This window comes from Cryptotermes secundus, unplaced genomic scaffold, assembly GCF_002891405.2.
Source record: "Cryptotermes secundus unplaced genomic scaffold, Csec_1.0 scaffold501, whole genome shotgun sequence".
In the NCBI taxonomy this organism is placed as follows: domain Eukaryota; kingdom Metazoa; phylum Arthropoda; class Insecta; order Blattodea; family Kalotermitidae; genus Cryptotermes; species Cryptotermes secundus.
The window spans coordinates 156257-162256 of record NW_019725007.1 but is presented as its reverse complement, the minus strand read 5'-3'; the positions used below and the strand labels follow the sequence as shown (position 1 = coordinate 162256).

General features: G+C 44.7%; 1 protein-coding gene across 2 annotated transcripts in view; it reads left to right on the top strand.

Moving 5' to 3' along the window:
- The window catches only part of LOC111863183 (arginine kinase), a 189294-nt gene that overhangs the window by 113596 nt on the left and 69698 nt on the right, over positions 1-6000 (top strand). Inside the window, exon 1 of one of the 2 annotated variants that reach the window (XM_023849252.1) lies at positions 5727-5830. The exons of the other annotated variant lie outside the window; for it this stretch is intronic. The gene's annotated coding sequence lies outside the window, so the exon portion shown is untranslated. Of the gene's footprint in view, positions 1-5726; positions 5831-6000 lie in introns of those variants that run through there. 2 annotated transcript variants of the gene reach the window in all.

Here is a 6000-nt window from a genome sequence, read left to right as displayed (position 1 = left end):
ACGAAAATCCAAACTCAGCCTAGAAAACAGGACTTTAATTTACGAATGCATATTGAAAGCGATTTGGACGTACGGAGTTCAAGTGTGGGGGTGTGCTAAGCCTTCGAACACCAAAATAATTCAAAGACTCGAATCAAATGTACTGCCCTCCATAACCAACGCCCCATGGTATGTCTCGAACTTCACATTACACAATGATCTTCAAATCCCATTCGTCACAGAAGAAATTAAAATATATTCTATCATATACCACAACCGACTAATGGGACACGGAAACAGTTGCGTAACTGAAGTAAGCATCCCATTAAACATCAGACGAAGACTAAAACAACAATGGCACATAGGAGAATCATCACTGGATGATCACTCAGCTCAAGTGATTTCTTACAACATATTTACTTATTGCTCCCTTGTAGAGTAGATTGTAAATTGCAAGAAATAATAATAAAAAAAATATTTTCCAGATGTTAGCCCCACAGAGGGACCGGTTATGAAGCATATCGCATGCAATGAAGGTCATATCAACTGAAATGCACCGTACATCACCGTAACTACCGAACGTGTTCCATTAAACCTCGCGTTAGTTACGAGACGAATAACATTTTGACGATGGCATATTAATACAGTTATCGATCTTTTTATATATCCACTGTACTGTTTTTATTTAAAGTACGTTTCGGAGACTGGACTGTACCTCCATCCTCAGGTAGAAAGCCTACTCAGTTTGGCCCCATGTATAGAGCTAGTCTTATATATCTTATGTGATTGTGAGGCCATAGCTTATTTAAACTATCGTCACCTGGGCCAGTTGTTTATGGAACCGAGTGACTACCATGACGTCCTACGTTTCATTCGAAGTGTAGGATTAATCAAGGGTTAATCGAGATGGAAGCACAATAGATCATTGAAGGTCGTGGTGCAGGGGCAGGATTTTATGGCTCACTCCTTACATGCGCACGCACGCACGCACACACACACACATATGTGGGAGAGAGAGAGAGAGTCATTAAACAAAAGAAGGACGATGGATAATGTTCAGTAAGTCCATAACTGTAGTACAGAGCAGCCTGGCGGTTGAATTTAGGCTTGCATGTGGCCCAAGTAAAATGAGATTCATTTGTTTGGAAGTGGCTCATGAAGCAATTGTTACATGATACTCTATGGGCCGCGCCATAGCTCAAGCGGTTAGTCGCTGGCTTCCCGATCCCGGGTCTGGTCAAGTGGGATTTGTGGTGGACAAAGTGGCGCTGGGGCAGGTTTTCTCCGAGTACTTCGGTTTCCACTGCCAATCTTCATCCCACCAATTGCTCCACAGTCACCCTCACCTATCATCTGGGGCTGGTACAATAGGCCAGAAGTGGCCGCAGTACAAGGGACTTAGTCCCACCCCACTAGCAATAAAAAAACACGATATTCTAGATGTCACCAAGGTTTGCAACGTTCATATGGCGAATGTTTAGAGACAAGGAGAAATATTCTGAAACTCCGCCCTGTCTGATGCATGGTGCGTGACTGTCTTTAGAACAATACTAACTTTTACAAATCAGAAAATACGTGTTCTTAAATCATTCATTTTAGTCATAATTCTCTGTTGAGACACAGAACATCGTAGTCAGAAGATGGAAGAGCTGTTTGGAATATATGGGCATAGGTGAAATATAATATTGAAATAGATATTAACGCGAGGACGTGCATCGGATTAACTGCCTAGCGATAGTGTCTAATGGCTGCAGCCAACCTTCTCACGCTTGTTTCTTCCTCGCGGATTTTTATACCCTGAAAATGGAGGCGATACATTCCTCCGAAACGTCGGTTCACACAAGATCTATACGGCGCACTCATCCCAGAAGAAGGCATCCTTCATGGTAATGAACCTTTGGATTTTGTAGAAGTTGGGAAATTTCTGAAAATATTTGCGACCATCAGTTTCTCGACAAGGGCTTTTTACATAGGTGTATACCTCAGGCTTGAAGTGAAGTATAAAGCAAGGTATTTTAAACCGCGACGGCCCGGGTTCGATCCTGGGTCTGGCCAAGTGGGATTTGAGGTGGACAAAGTGGCGCTGGGGCAGGTTTTCTCCGAGTACTTCGGTTCCCCTGCCAATCTTCATTCCACCAAATTCTCCATCATCATAATCACCCGGGACAGGTACAATAGGCCAATCAGTGGCCGCAGTGCCGAGTGGACCCAGTTGGACTCCACCCCTCCCCTTAAGCCAATAAAAAAAAATGAAAGGACTTCTAAGAAATTTTCGAATTTTACAGGGCTAGCTGAAGCAATGTTTCCCATAATAACGGATTTAATAGTTGTACGAAATTCTGTAAGATTGGGGCACGAACGTTCTTGAGGAGCCAGTAGTTCGGTTTCGTGGACCCAGAAGGCTCTTCACTCTGTTCACAAGAGCCAGTCTGATCCAGTCTGAGCCAGGTGAATACATCCATCAACTCACTTCATTTTAGTATTATCCTTCGTCCTTACACCGCCCACATGGTCCTTTTCGTTTAGACTTTCTCGCTAACATTTCATATGCATCCCTCGTCTCTGCGTGCAACATGCCCCGACTCATCCTCCTTGATTACATATTAATGGTCGGTGAGAGGCAGCTCAGTCGGTGTAGCAACGGACTACAAGTTCGACAGAGGTTTCCACAGTGTGCAGACCGGCTCTGGGGCCCACTCGACCTTCTATCCATTGGGTACCGGGGGCAGAATTCCGAGAGTTACAGCGGCAGGGGCGTGAAACTGTCCGCTCACCCCACCTAGTGCCGAGATTGAGAATGGTGGATGCGTACCTTCACTGTCCCACACGCTTTCATGACATATTGCTTAATTATATAATTAAGTACAGAGATCATGTGGGGCACGCGGTAGCGTTGTTAGCTGAGGCACACTGCTGCAAGCTAGAAGATCACGGGTTCGATTCCCGATGAAGTCACTGGATTTTTTTCAATTGATCTAAACCTTCCAGCCGCACTATGTCCCTGTGGTCAATTCAACTTCTAACAGAAATAAGTACAAGGAATTTTCTTGAGGGTAGAGAGCGGCCGGCGCGTAAGGCTCACAACCTCACCGCCATCTGTGAGCTGATTGTCTAGAAAATGTGGGGGCCTCGACGTCTCACAACCTTATGGGCCTCCACGGCCTGTTACATGGTTAGCTTTATGTTCACAGGGATTACTTTACCTTTTTTTTAGTTGGTGCTGGGTGCAAATGATGCAGCTCAGCTTCACATTCCCCTTGTTTCTCCCCCCGTATCTGACGTGAGTGGATCGTGTGCCAGGAACCACGGAGCCCCTTGCAGGCGCAATGCTGAGCACCGTGGAGGCGGCAGTCTGGACAAGGAAGTGCAGATGTCTCCACGCGCAGATGCAATGACGGAAGTGAGTGTGTAAGGTGAATAAACATGTGTTGGGTAAGGAGCTGACGCCTGAAGAAACGAAAGCTGCAATTACAAAACTGCTATCCCGTATGGAAATCTGGCACTGTTGGGAGTCTCCATAACCATCATAACAATTTACACAGTTTCGATGCATACGAGTGGAGTGGGGGGTGAAAATCCTGCTGAGTATTTTAGTGAGGCCTGTTATGTAACGAACGTCACACATATATATGTGTCTCATTGCAAAAATAAGTAAATAAATATGCAAACGAATGAATGTATAAGGGGTGGGCCTTCTTGGCCCTTCCACCGCGATCTCAGTGATCTGTTGTGCCTCCCCTTCTGATTATCCCCTCAACAATCCTCACTTCGAATGAAGCGCAGGATGTTGTACGTGGGGACGTCGAGATAGTCACTTGGTTCCATAAAATATTGACCCAAGTGACGCAATCTTAAATAAGCTAAGGCCTCACATTCGCACAGGATATGTATGGCTGTTTCGTTTTCTTCTTGACACGTCTCACAAGTAGGACTGTTACTTAGTCCCAATTTGAAGAGGCGTCCTTTGAGGTGACAGTGTCCTGTAATTAGTCCTACCACCCATCGTAGCTGGTTCCTGTTTAACTTCAACAGTTCCTTCGCTCTTTTAGCAGAAGGTCCTCGTATGAGTCCCTTTGCTTGCCCGAGTCCAGTCAAGGATCCCCAGTATTTCTTGTATATGCAAACGAAAGAACGGGGTTCTTTGCATGTTTCGTGCTTTTATAGTGGGTTGAGGAGCGAACGGGAATGAATTTGTAGCATGTAATTTGTACAGGCAGAAAGTGGTTCCTGTTCAGAAACAGAATTGTAAAATTGTGCAAAGTAATAAGGTATTTTAACGGCCAAATTTACTGAAAGTAAATAATGATACAATGAAATAAAAACTAAGTATTAAAACCTTCAGAAGGTGGTGAAGTGCTGGTCGCTCAAGTAATACAGGTTTTACTCTGCTTTTATTTATGATGAAGATTAATTGCATTGCACACAAGAGTGAGCCACCGAGTCTTGCATTGCACCGGTTGGATCTAGTCCTCCTTCTCATGTTATATTGTAATATAGTACATCAGCAGCTACGTTTCCTAAGTGGACTTTTGCTTTCAGGTTTTTGCAGCTGTCAGAAGCTATGCATTCTCATCTTGCCCATTCGTCCTACATGTCCCGCCAATCTCACCTTTCCGTATCTTATCACCGTAGTGCTCCTCTGAACTAGGAGTTCCCAAAATTGTTTGTATCAGGGATCGGTTACTGCAGGGACTTCCCTTGCCGAACTACTCGGGTATTAAACTAAATATTTTAAGAATTTTGAATGAAATGAGAGCGAAATGTAGTTAACAGTTACGTCCCAATTACTTTTAAAATTAAAATGGTATAAAAATTTTACTATGCAAATCACATGTTTATTTGTGTATAATTGAAAGCATTGATGGAGTCGGACCATTGCTGCTCCTCGGACCAAGAGTTCTGGAAACTGTTCTAAAGAGGCAATTCAAAAGGCCCTAATTTTGAGAACACTGCTGATGATCCTGTGTGACCATCAGTGTTGTATAAATGAGACTCGAAGGTCCGAAATTGTGTTGGTGATTTTTGTAAAGCAGTTTGTAACAGCTGTGGAGGCCCAGTAGGTGGAAGTGCCAGTACAATTCTGGAACCAAAACATTCCTGCTCAGTGCCGGTCTCGAGCTGACTTGCATAATGAAGAGTACTGTATAATTTTGTGTAGTCCTGCAGCAGTTCATCACCGTTTCGGAGGAACGTACTGCATCCATCTTCAGGGTCGAAGAGTAACCGAAGCAAGTAACCAGCAAAAGCGGGAGGCAGAGTGGCTTCTACCGGACTACACGGCGTTACATCTCCTTCGTAGTGACCGCTGTGGGAATCTCAAATTACCGACTTCCATAACGCCATGTATTTGTGGTTATGTCATAGATATGTGTGGACACCCCCGTTTTTAATTCAAGATACGATGGTATCTAGTCAACAGGACAGTCATAGTCGGGAGGCAGATGTTCATTCGAACTCATGAATTCATGTAGATGTTTGGCAGTAGGCCTATCCCAAACTTTGGTGCAGAACGACGGATCAGTTCCCAGTTCAATAGAAATGGTTTGGTAAGACGCGTAGCCTAGTGGGACCGGCTGAACAAATTTCGTCAAGAAAGGGGAGGGGTAAAAGTGTTGGTGGGGATAGTTGGTATTGTTGCTTGTGTGGTTGTTGCGCGATGCATTCTCTGGGTTGGGGGAACGTGATTGGTGGGCTCGCCATGTTACCGGGATAGCGGCAGTTACGTCACGCGGTGCTGCAAGCAGGCAGTCTCCGGGTTTATCTGCTACGTTCACTCCACTGTACTCACTGCAGGTGGCAGGAAGTGAAGCAGCAGCAGAGACCAGTTTATTGTGTGCCCGGTTTGAACTAGGTGAGTTGGACGCTACTGTTTAACACCGTGAAGTTTTTTATTCATAGTTATTTGGTGTAGTTTCCAGAACTGTCATGAAGTATTTTTCTCGCGATTTTTTTTGGGGGGGGGGCGGTTGATCTTGGTTCGGTATTTATTTAGGTCTCATCACTATTCTAAGTCACGGGACC